At 40.6% G+C, this 13,216-nt stretch overlaps 1 protein-coding gene across 10 annotated transcripts in view; it reads left to right on the top strand.

The window, feature by feature from the left end:
• The window catches only part of LOC310664653 (uncharacterized protein), a gene marked incomplete at its 5' end in the record, with an annotated part of 413,140 nt that overhangs the window by 140,000 nt on the left and 259,924 nt on the right, over positions 1-13,216 (top strand). Inside the window, one exon of one of the 10 annotated variants that reach the window (XR_014505017.1) lies at positions 1,511-2,039. The exons of the other annotated variants lie outside the window; for them this stretch is intronic. Of the gene's footprint in view, positions 1-1,510; positions 2,040-13,216 lie in introns of those variants that run through there. 10 annotated transcript variants of the gene reach the window in all.

The following is a 13,216-nucleotide window of genomic DNA, read 5'->3' as shown; positions in this document are numbered from 1 at the left end:
GGATACAGATGTAATATCCCATTAAACTCTTCAGAGTGTTTCTGTTTACTGTACTAGGATAGTGCTGTGGGGCTGCAATCTTAGGCATGCTTTCTTGGAAGTTCTACTGAATTGCTCTCTGTTTAAAAGGACTTCCCTGTGGATCCAAACTGGCAGCACCATCTGAGGTGAGGTGCTGAGTACACCAGGAATCTCCCACAGGATACATGGGAGTGGGAAGACAAAATATACCAAGGCTGCAATCCCAAATTGCCAAGGACCAAGTCCTGTTGAAATACTTGAATTAGTTCTGAGTAAAAATACTTTGAGGTGTGATGTGATTAAACAGGCTTGCTTGGAAGTGAGTCCAGTTTGCATTGTGATAGTTGTAAACATGAAAAAGTTTGGCTGTACCTCTTGTGATCCTCTGTGTTATCATTTGTGTCAGAAGTGTCAGTTTCTTCACCTGTAAAATGGGCATCGTTAATACTAATTTTTAGTATAATCTCCAAGGGTTAATTTGAGCCCAGACTGAACAGAGATAAGTCTCTGGAATCAATTTTTATACAGCAAGTCCCATCTCTCCTTTACCTCCTATTAGTGAAATACCCCATAATTTGAGCTGTGAAAGTTGATTAGAAAGAATCTAGCCATCAGAGTGGCTCCTTGCAAATCCCTTGCTACTTACAGCTCACGGAACATGCCCAGCAGCTTCAAGGATTAAATGTTTAGGATCAGATGGCCACCACACCTTCTAAAGAGGTATGGATGGGTGCATGCTGGTGCTTTGATATCAACAAATACATGTTTGCTTATGATTTGATATCTCTTTACAACTGAATGATTCATAGTTGATTATGTGAACTACCTCCATTGACTTTTACTGCATTTGCAGTGATGTGCAGCAATATGATAGTTCAGTTTGTGTTGTTAGAAGTGCCTTTGTTGTACCTCACATACAAATAATCACTTGCCTGTTGGTTGGTTGGCTGGTTGGTTAGTTAGTTAGTTTAATTGTTGTTGTGTGAGGAACATGCACAGACAAATCCAAACCTTACAGTTAGAACCTTTTTGATGGAATCCATTCTCAAATGCTTTGCTGCAGGGACCCACCAATGGTCTTTTGTCTTCGAGCAAAATCCACTTGTCACTTTCAGTGCCTTAATCAGAAGCTACATCTCTCAATCTGCGACACATCCCCCCCCCCCCTTTTATGGCAAGTTGGTGTTCATCTCGGGCTTTTCATACCCTTCCTTACCTTATTATGTTGGATGCAATGAATACTTTCTCACAGTCCATTTTGGGAGGGAAGAGTAATGTTGCCACATTGCATATGCAAGTTAAAAGCCCAGACAGAGTACCTAACACAGGGGGTGGCATTTTATCCCATGTTTCCCTTTTATCATTTATATTCTGCACTAGTACCTTGAGACTCACCTCTGTGTACACAGAAAATAAGCCCCAGTGATTTCTATAGAGCCTCCTCCCCAGGAACTGGGCATACGATGGTAAAGTTTTGGATTTTCTTCAGGTTAACGCCAGTGTACTTGCAAAGCAGCCAGAAGGTGAGAAGGTAGAGCAACTCAAACATCTCCTTAATGTGTATTCAAGTGCCAGAAGACTCAATGGGACATTTTGCATGCCAGAATGGCAAATTCCCAGCTCTATGAAAAGGACTGTCATAGAAAGTAGCGTGGAATAGTCTTCTGTCCAGTATAAAAATAAACATCCCATGGAGCTTGTCTTTGTGCTGCTAGAGGTAGTTAACAGTGCAGTCCTAAACATATCGCCTGAGAGGTATATCCCACTGAGTTCAGCAGGACTTCATCTCACCCGTGTGAGTACGGAATTGCAGCCTTAATGTGGGACTTGTCAATCCATTATGTCTTACTCATGTGCATATAATTGTTCACATTGCTCCAATTTTATGTGTATGGGGTTGTTGTTTTCTCCTGCAGGATTGCCAAGCTCTTTCTTTAACTGTACTTCTCCAACCATACAGCCCAAGCATGTGCATGTTTGCTCAGATAAAAGTCTAAATTTAACTCAGATGAAAGTCCATGCACTTGTGTCCCAATATACATTAGTGTATATTATTAACTTGAATGTCCATCAGTTTTCAGTTAGGTGCAATTTATATTCATATGCTTCCTTTCACAAGCCTCTCCTTCCCTTGCATGCTATATATAATACACAAATAATACACAGTCCATGTTGGTCCCTTCCAGAGTAGATCCTATTAGATTATTAAATTATTTCTCATAATATATGTAACCTTTTACAGCTTTAAATCTGTATGGAAATATGTGCAATGTTTGGGTTTGTAATCCTTCCTGGGACCTTGTGGTAAAGAATGAGTAAGAAATCAAATAAGTAAATTAATCTTTCTCTGTATTAGGAGAAACAATTCCTGCATGCTCATAGTGGGAAAGGGATATATCCTTCTGATATCAGCCCCTCATGCCTTGTGGGTTGCCTGACCTTGAGCCCCCTGGCTGCACATATTTCCATATAGATTTAAATTGCCCTTCAGACACTTTGGATTACAACTCAGCTGCAGCCATGGGAGTTGTAGTCCAAGAAACTGGAAGGCACCAGTTTGGAGAAGACTTTCCCACATCCTTACCTTGTCTTAGGGAAGCCCGATTTTCCTCTATAGAGAAAATAGCTCCAGTTCAGGGATGTTGATATCTTCTTCCTGCCAAACAAGAAGGCCAAGCAAGCACCTGCTGCTTTTCTTGTACATCCTCCCCAAATGAATGATCAGTGCTGTCAGCTCTGATGGCACAGGTTGTGTTTTTGTGGAAGGGCCACGGGTAAGAAAGGGTGGGGGAAGAGAACATCAGAACTGAATTTGACACCTGTACTAATGTCCAGGGACAGCCTACAAACTTCAGGGCTCAGCACTCTCTCTATATGTGTCTCTCCCCTATTACCATTCAAGACTCCTTCTCCTATGACCTTTATTGCATGAAGTGAACATGGCATCAACAGGAAGCAAGGCATTTGTTGCTGTAGCTCCAAGGCTGTGGGATAATATCCCACAATGTTTGGTTGAATTCATCCCTCCTAGCCATTAGGGGGCCGGTGACCAAACAGGCAGCCCTTTTGGTTATGGCACTCTATCTGTAGAATGCTCTTTGCAGAGAGGTTTACCTGGAGGCCTCTTTGATGTTTTGTTTTGGCACCACATAAAGGCTTAAAAAAATTGTGCAGGCATTTCAGCATATAGCGTAAGTTCCCTTGACTGTGTTTTTATCCATTCTTTTGAATTTAATGGCTTTATTTTGTTTTAATGGCCACTTCTTTTATTTTCTTTTATCACACTGGGAGTTTTTAGTGAAGGACTGAATATAAATCTTCTAAATAAATAAATGAAACATATCTGTTTGGAAAGACCTTTGGTCAGTAAACAAATATTGTATGCCTATCTGATATAATCTGCTAAGTTCAATGTCCTGTGCTTTTAATTTTAGTGTTGCCATTTTTACATGAGGATGTCGTTTTATTTTATTATGGATTATTGTTGTGAGCTGCCTCAAACTTGTAGAATTCGGACACAAATGCTATAAACAAATAAAGACATTTCCATAGGAACATAAGAAGCTGTCTTATTGCTCAGCGAAGCTCGGTATTGTCTCTAACACACAGATAACCTGTGGCATTCAATATGGTGCTGGACTGCAGCTCCCATCATCCCTGATCAATGGACATTCTGACTGGAGGATTGAGAACTGGAATCCAACAACATCTGGAGGGCCACAGGTTCCTAATCCTTTTATTTATTTGTAGATAGATGGATAGATAGATTGAATTTATATACCGCCCTAAACCCACAGGTATATCCTTGACTCTGAACGCCCGGGGTTTCACACAGGGGTCTTTTCTAGCCCTGTCTGAGGATGCTGAGAGACCACCCTGCCACTGTCACATAGATTGTCAGGGCTGGAATCAGACACAGGTCAGCAATAAAATAAGTAGATATCACTTATCAGTTAACTCTTTCTGCAAGGAAACGGACATACAACTTGGCCTTGTGGTCTCAGCAACATGGCCCAGTAGGCCTTGCCCCTATGAAGCAGTTGCCAGGACTGAAGGTCCCTTCCTTTCACCCTCTCTAAAGCTCCTTCTCTCCTGGATGGTTCCCAAGCACTCTCAAACTGTGTCTGTGCACCTCTGATCTCTGTTCTGATCTTCTCATTACTTTGCGAGTTCTCGGAGACCAGGGAGGAGGGGAGCTTGCAACAGCAGGAGAGGGAGACTCCCTGGATTCTTCAGCAATCTCTTGACGCCTCTCCTCCTCTGCTTTGGCCTCAAAGTCTGAACTGCTTTTCACAGGCTCGTTCTGCTCACTAAACCCTGTTGCCCCTTCAGCATCCAGCACCACCTTCCAATCTTTTCTCTCTGACCCTCTCCTTGGTGTCCTACCACAAATCCCCTGGCTTTGAACCTTCCTTCTCTGAGGTTCCATTGGAGGCTCCCCAGTTTGTGCCTCCCACCACATCTCTTTGTCTGGCCAGTCCCTGACATACATCTATGTTGTCAGAACTGAAAGGAAGAAGAAGAAGAAGAATTTTATCATTTGTACTCCGCCCATCTCACTGGGTTGTCCCAGCCACTCTAATAATGTGTTAGATCAGCCTTCACGGTGTCCAGCCAGCATGGGGAGTTGGAGTACCAAACATCTGGAGAGTACCAGCTTGGTGATGGCTGTGTTAGGTGTTTCACATAGGGATGCTCAAGCACTAAAGATAGCTCTCTTCTTCCCCAGCACTATTGTTTGTATGCAGAAGGACCAATCCACAAACAGTAAATGGTTTCAATTTATAAGAGCTAGTTCACTTAGTTGTTCCAAGATGGGACTAGAGATTTAAATAATCTCCAAAGACCATTCAGATCATTCTAATAGGGCAAGTGCTGCATAAACTATATTCTTAGATAAAATTAATTATGGAACAAAGTTCCATATTTTCCTTGCCTCCTGTGCCACTACCTCCTGGCATGTGTGCCATTTGTAAAAAAGAAGAAGAAGCAGAATTCCTGTTCATGTAAAATAAACCCTTTGTACGTGCACACATGCACACATTCTGGGTTTTTTTGCTATATAAAGAGATGTCACCATAACCTGTGGACATTTTGACAGCTCTATGAGAGCTAGTGCAGTGTGTTGGAGGAATGAACTATGAGATGAATCAGTTTGGATCTCACCTCAACCATGCACTTGGGGAACCTTAGGTGAACCTGTTAGCATCAGCCCTCAGCACCAAAGTAATTTGAGGTCTACTATATTGGCCTACTATAAAGATTTGTTGCAAGGCTCAAAGCCTATGTGCTTTTACTTGGAAGTTAGGCCCAGTGCCAAGCAAGAATACAATTCTAGGCATGTCTGCTGATTGCGTTCCAAGTATGGATGAGACACTAGTCCTGCTGATGTTACGTATTTTGCCCCAGAGTGCTTAAATCACCACTAACATCAGCATGAAAGGAGGGCAGCTCCATCAGGTCCCCTTCTGTGAGGATTGCATCTACCATGACGATGGCTGTCTGAGAGAAGAACCGTGTGGTGGGAGCAACCCTGTTCTCCTGTCTTTCTCTGTTCCTAGATCTGGTGTTGGATGGTGAGTACTTCCAGGGAGGAACTGGTTTTTTATCAAGGACAAGAGAGACAGAACTTATATCTTGAGGCGTTGTTTATATCAGCCAGCCAGAAATCTGCATAGACACATCTGCATTAGAAGAATGGTCACTTCAAGAACTTGAGCTTGAACTTGATTCTGCCTCCTCTCTCACACACCCTTTTCCTTATGTGTGAGGTCTTTTTAGACTACAAGCTTGAAGGCAGGAACTGCCTTGATACTGATTTTTGTAAGCTGCTCTGGGAGGGTTTTGACTAAAGTATACATTAATTTTATCATTTCTGCTTCATAAGTTATAAAAGGGTATAAAAGAAAGAAAGAAAGAAAGATAGATTTTATAGGCTGCACTTCTATACACATCTACTCAAAAGTAAGTCTCATTGAGTTCCATGAGGCTTGCTCCCAGAGTAGTATATATAGGATTGCAGCCTCAAGAAGAAATATTTTTAAATGTAAGGTATAAAGACTTCAACTTTCTCCACCAATCTACAGTAAAATGCAACAAATGGAATCAAAGCAAAAACTACATCAATAAAACTGTTTCTCAACCCCTTTATACTATTACTCTACAAATGGACGGCATCACTTAACAATATTGTGCATTAACAATACAATAAGTTCTCTAATAAGTTTCCATGAAATGACAATTTATTTAAAAACTCATCATTTGTAATTCTATTCTCATAAGACCATTTAGATGCATGGGTCTTTTCAATTCTAATAGACCTGCTAATAGTCCCTCACAAAAGAATTTATTCAGGCCCTTGACCTCAGATTGATACAACTGCACCACATAATCAGAATTAAGAGATGAGTCAAAGTAATATTCAGTAGTATCAAGGGGGTCAAACTGGTCCTTCAGCAACCCATGTACCATACATGCGAAGGTGATTTCAAAATCACTGCAGCAACCCCTTTCCCTTTGTGGTGTCTGAAGCCTTTGTACACACTTTTAGGAACAGTTTTGTCAATAAAATATTTAGCATACTATTCATACAGTCCATAGATTTTCTTTGTGAAAAGAACAATAGTGGGAAATCACAATTATTATTATTTTTAAGTCTACTGAGCGGGATTTACAGGAAGGTCTTAGAGACCTGCCAATATACATTTTTATATTTTAAAGGAACACAGCAGAAACCCCAGATTCAATTCCACAGCAAATGAAAATAACTGTAAAGTTATATATAAGAATTGATAATCAGATTGAGGTTTTCCTACTGCATACGAGTCAGGTAAACAGACCACCACAATCACAAATATTTTCTACATATCTCAGGGCGTGAGCAAGTGCCCATTTTGCTTGGGGGAGAAGATTTGGTCATACAGTGACCACAGTTTGGATGTAACAGTAAGCTATCGCTTCACATTATGTGAATGAGCCTCGGACTTGTGTGCTTTCCCCTATTATTTCTTCCCTGGAGTGGTTGCAAGAAGATCAAAAGAGTTTGCATCTTTTAAAAACCACTCATTACTCTTTATGTCTGAATCTAGGTTCAGCTTTGTGCTTTAGAAAGGGGTAGGGAACCTTTCCCCTATGACTCACAGGAAAAAAACAGTTGGGTGTGGCAGCTGGTACCAGGTAGCAACCAACGTTTGCTGAAGCCAGAGCCAAGGGGGGGGGGCTAAAAACATATGATCTGCTTCATATAGCTGTCTAGTAGGTAGGAGGAATCAGCAAAAATGAGGTACTCTGACTTTCAGGAATAAAGTGCTTTCTGGTGCAGCAAAGCCACCAATGGATACAACCTATTAATTTCATTAACTCTGTGTTGGGTTATGGCCAAGAGTGTTTTAAAAAAACAAAGTGAAGAGGTCAACTCATCAGCAAATACAGATCCCCTTGCTTCCAAAGTAAAACGCCATCATGAAAATACTTTACACCAGCTTAGGTTCAGGCCCAAAGTGTATAAAGGTTTTTCAGAACAGGCTCCTTAATTCCCTTGAATCTGCATTATGTTATGTAGTCTGTTGATGCTTGAATTAATGTGCAAGTTGTTAATCTCTCTAGACCTGGATTTAAAATTAGACAAAGCAATAATTAGTTTGGCACCATCATTTTGCTACCCAGAGAGTAATAATATAGGTCATAAAATACAAGAGAGCCCATTACAAGTTTTTTTTTAAACACATTGTTACTGGGGAAAGATACATAGGTGCAGAAATTTGAAAATAAATTATGGTTAGGCAGCAAAATAAATTAATGGTTTTTTTGTGAATCAACCCTATGGGTGATCTTTTTGTTTTTATTAGCATTTTAATGCTAAAGTGGCGAAGCAGCCACATCTAGAACCCTCAAGGAGCTGCTGTTACCAATTTGCCAAGCACTCCCCTATTGCATCCATGCTGACCTTGACACTGTTGTGGCAAAGTCAGAGAGTGATGGGACCTCGGATACCATTGAGCACTGCTAGGCCAGGCAACTTTCAACTTGTTTCCCCTGAGACTGTGGACTAACTGCTTGGAGTGGTGAGGCTAGTCCTTAAAGACTCCTCATTAAAAAGCCAAATTCTTTGGCCATAGACAATAAATAAATAATTGAAAACAAAATTCAGGATCAGGATTGTGATTGTGATGCACAACAAGCAGTGTTTTAACCATTTCTCCCCACACCAGTGTCAATGACACCCCCCTCCCTAACTGTTGATACTGGTAGCGAAGCTTTCACTGATATTAATATTTAGATTTTCTTACATTGCAATCATCACTTTAGAGCCTAGTCTGAATGGTTTCTGAATTCTGAGCTTCCCCCACCTCTAAATATTCCAGAAAATGTGCCTAATTACATTCTGAGAATACAAGCCTGAAACAGGATAAACATGGAATAGCCACATAGAAAGCATAGTCCTTTTGTATGTGCATATCAGTTTGTTTTCAGGACAAAAGACTGCAGAGGAACAATGCAATTGCTTGCATTGGCTACTTTGTCCTGCCTTCCAATCACTCTTGCTTTATTTTTAGTTAAACATGAGAGATCAGGAAGTCATCAAATATCATAATTGGTCTTGATTTCTCAGGATATTTTGAGCTACATGCCATATCCAACAACAGTACATTGGCATTGTACTGAATCATTATGTTAAAACATCTCAATATCCAGTTGCATATATTTTGCAAGTATTTAATTGCATGCAAAAAGCATCACATAGCAACATTAAGTATGTGTGTGTATATACATAGCACCACACAAGTGCATAAATAAACAGAGCGCGGAAGAGATAGGTATAGAATGTAGATTCATTGCTATAAATGCATATATATTCATAACTCATTTAATGCGGAGCTTCTTGTGTAATGCAAGCCACTGATACAAAGTTGCTAATGATAATTATAGAAGTGATGCTGATTTAGTCATTTCAAGAAAGCCATAGAGGCATAATTAGTGTCTGAATGGCCTCAATATTGCATTATTAGGAGGCTAGGGTGAAACTTGAAATGAGAACATCAAGGCTGATAGGAGAAGAGAAAACATGAAATACATACATAATTCATTCTGAGATATTATGATAAAGGTTTATAACCAGAAACAATAATTTGCAGAAAGCATCTCATGTACCACAGCTGACTGCTGCAATCATTTGGTCAACCTGTTAAAGATCAAACAGTATTCTTCACTATTCTCAGTGGTATCTTTGTAATAAAGTAGCAGCAAACAGACAATGTTTGCTTCTGGTCAGTTTTAAAGAATGTTCAGTTTATCAGTAGAGACTTTAATCTCAAGCTTCATAGAGTACAAAGCGAACATTGATCCTACTGTGTTGTCCTTTAGGCCACAAGGCATGAGCATTTTTACATTCATTTGTCACAAAGCAAAAAAAGAAAGAAGGAAGTTAATACTTTGAAAACACCAAATGCCATATTTTAAAACAGAATAATTTCCTATTTCTTTCTCTCTCTCTTTCATCCCCCAACTCATCTTTTTTTTCCTTCCTACCATCTGATTAGGCTTCTGTTCCACCATACTTCACAGTTGTAACTAGTGGAGAAGAGCTCCAGTGCAGGATTTCATGATTCTGGATTCCCGCCAAGTCACCCATTAGCTAGTGACCTGGTGCTCGTGTTGAATGGAGCAATATCATTCATACAGGTCCACTGTTTTGGGTTCTGCTGTGAGTAGCCTACATGAAGAATGGCACTTTACCCCAGTTAGGTAAAGAAATGTGTCACAACCAGAGTAATTATTTCTGGTGAGACCAGGTCTGCAGATGAAAAGGAATTAGATTAAATTCACACTATGCCTGTCCTGCAGTTTATTTTGCATCTTCATTTACAGAAATAAAACAAAATGAATTACTTCCTTGACCATGGAATTGTTATTTACCACCCCCACCCCCCGAAAGTTGCTGCAAAAAGAATAGTGTGTGCAGCACAATAGGCCTATGCAGGCATATCTTTAGCAGAGTGAAGGGGAACAAGTATGCTAGCTCTTTCCCCACATTACAGACCCTATCGCTTTCCCATGAGTTGGATCGCTTTTGAAGTGGAACACCTACTCTGCTCATGGAGGTTGCTCATGACCAGGCCACACTAACCCCCGATTTAATTATACAAAACGCTGACCACTGAAAATGGCTCAGAAAGGTCAGCTGGTTCAAAATGTGGCCACCAGAGTCCTGGATGCCAGTGTGGTTTTGACCCCACTTCAAAGTGCTGTTTTTTAAATATATAAAGCCATAAACAATTTGGGCCTGAGCCAGTTGAAGGATTGCATGGAGCCACATCAACATGAACATCCTCCAAATTTGCTTCTTTACATTGCTCTGCTGGCAGATTATGTCTCATATCTTTGACTGGGTGTGGTTTTTCATGTTGTTGTTACTGCCAGCTTAGTGACTTTGGAGATATTGTCGTATTAAATGCTTCTATATATTGTATTGTCAATACCGTATTGAATTTTTATTACGGTATCTGCCTTCAGTGGATTGTACTCAGAAAGGCAGCCTATAAATATTAAGAAAAAATAATTAATTGATTGATTGATTAATTAATTAATTAATTTCAGGGTTTAAAATCACACAGGGAGCCTACATGAGTAGGCTGGCTCCCCACTACAAATGTTTGCCTGCAACTGAAGGAGGACAATAAGGGCAGTTATGGGGGCATGGGGTGGAGCTGGGATGCTCAACCCCACACTCCTTCAGGTAACAGCATTTGGAATTAGGATGACTAAATAAATAAATATTCCAATAGGACATAGGACTGCAGCCTAAGAACACCTCTATTTCCTATTGGCTGATGTTTAGGTAGATATCCCCTCACTGCTCTTGCTTTTATAATGGGCTCCAGCTGAGCTTCTCATTAGCAGTCCGTTCCCTCTTCTGTTTTGCATGAAACAATGTGGCATAGCTGGTCCTGATCCACCACTAGGTATGGGCAAATCTCTCGATTTCAATTTCTCTCATTTTCTCATTTTTCCAATCTTAAATTCAGTTCTCAACATTTCTGCTGCCATCTGTGATTTTTAAAACTTGCTTCGGACATTTTTTATTTTTTTTTAGCACTTTAGTGTGAATTTTCCCCAACAGACATATTTTTGCAAACAGTTTTGACTAATATACACATTTTTGCAAGATATTTCTGCTAATATACCGCATATCTGTATATGCTTTCACAAATATATGCATCTATATGCACACTTTATCCTAATATACACATTTTTGTACACATCTGTTGGCTGAAGAAGGACCATTCCCATCATCCCTGATCGCTGGCCATCTTGGTTGGAGATGGTGGGACTTGGAGTCAAACAACATATAGAGGGCATCAGGTTGGTTGGGGAAGGCTGCCGTGGGGTATCAGTAGTTTTGGTGTGTTTCCTCTCCTTAAGAATACATCTTCACTGGACAGTATTCTCTACCAGTGGCCTGCGCTTGCCCCCCCCCCCTTCTTAGCTCTTTCTCTGTTATGGTTGAATGTTGGTTCCTCAACAATGACGGCACATATTGGCGCCACTAAGGTGCTTTCCTCTGATACGCTTTTACACTTCTAGCACCAATCATATGGCTTTCTTTTAATTGTGTGTTAGAGCTTGTTTAGTCCAAAGCAATAGTGACAAGATGTCTCTCAAGGCCAGATAATTATCATTTATTTTGTGGTGCCAATAGAGAGTCTTCAAAATAAGATGAACTCAGGGGTATTGGCACGATTATTATTTTTCAGAGAAGCTATGATCAGCCTTATTCTCAGAAGCAGCCTACAAGAAATCTGTCAAATTTTGAGGATAACAACCAAATTCCCTCATGCAAATTTTATACTAGGTATCCAGCAGATGTGATCTCTGGTAATGAAATATGTGTATATAAAGCTTAATTTGGTTGTTCGTATCTCAGGAGGATATTGGGATGGGGGGAAATGCCCACCTTGTAACACATGTTGGATTTTGAAAGCCATCCTTATAAACTTATATGTGCTTGGCAACTGTGTCCTGTTTAAACTGCAATATTGCCTTGTGCCTAGGTGGGCATCATGCCACTCTAGCAGATGGGCATGAGTTTAAGTGAGCCAGCATAGTAGTACATACTTTTCAGGGTCCAGGCACCTATCATACCTGCATCTAGGATTAAAGAGCTATACTCGTCCCCTCTAAATCATACACTGATTTGAACAGATATCTAGGATACAAAGAATGAACGGGACTAAAAGTCAGAACATCTACTATATATTTTTGGAAAATAGTTTGTCTGTCTGTTCTCTGTAAGTTTGGCTGCCTCTCAGAATATCACCACCAAACTTGGCTTGAGGGTTCCTGAGACGGAGATCTTTGTTGATAGTTGAGTGCTGGGCGCCATTTTAAATCAATATGCTGCACCAAAATGTGACTTCATCTGTTTGCTTGCCATAAGTTCATCTGCCTCATCACAAAAATAATCACAAGAACCAAACTGCAGGACTTAAATGACTCTGAAGGTATTGTACCCTAAGGCTGTTGGATGGTGTCTTGTACACCTTCTTTCGACAACTCCTGCAGCCAAGCTGGTGCCAAATGTATTGCTCTGCTTTCCTTTGGACCACATTAGTGGGGCTGAGAGGGGGATATTGTTGTATGGGCAGCTCAGGACCTCCATACACACTCTCCAGGCTTGCGCCCCAGGGACATCAATTTGGTGCTGCTAATGCAGTGGTTTGACTTCACTCCTGGAGGAGCACTCCATTGTCTCTTGAGACAGATGGATGACAACAATATTGTGTGGAGGAACCCTCAATGTGTATAGTTACGTAGTTTTCCCTTGCTTGACTGGCTTTTCTTTCACAGATAGCTGGTGTTGGGGGGGGGGGCAGGGACAGAACAGTGCTGAGACAGATTGGGACCATAGCAAGTGGGGAGGGGGCTTAATCTTTTGCCACGTTGTCCTGATTAGAATCACCCATCCAATTGCTAATCTCACAGGGAGGAAAGCTCCTCTTGACACTAACGAGAGCTTTCTTCTCATTGCAAATAGCCAGCACTGGGGACAGGAAGAACTGTGGTGGGGCAAATGAAGTTCTTCACACACTCCCTCCCATGCTTATTAAGCCAAAATAAGCTACAAAATGGCAAAGAATGTGAAAAACGTTTTTTTAAAAAACATTTCTAGTTTTCTTTGTTTTCATTTTTTTCTGTG

This window comes from Podarcis tiliguerta, assembly GCF_965153285.1.
Source record: "Podarcis tiliguerta genome assembly, chromosome: 1".
Classification (NCBI taxonomy): domain Eukaryota; kingdom Metazoa; phylum Chordata; class Lepidosauria; order Squamata; family Lacertidae; genus Podarcis; species Podarcis tiliguerta.
This window is presented reverse-complemented; position numbering and strand designations above follow the sequence as displayed.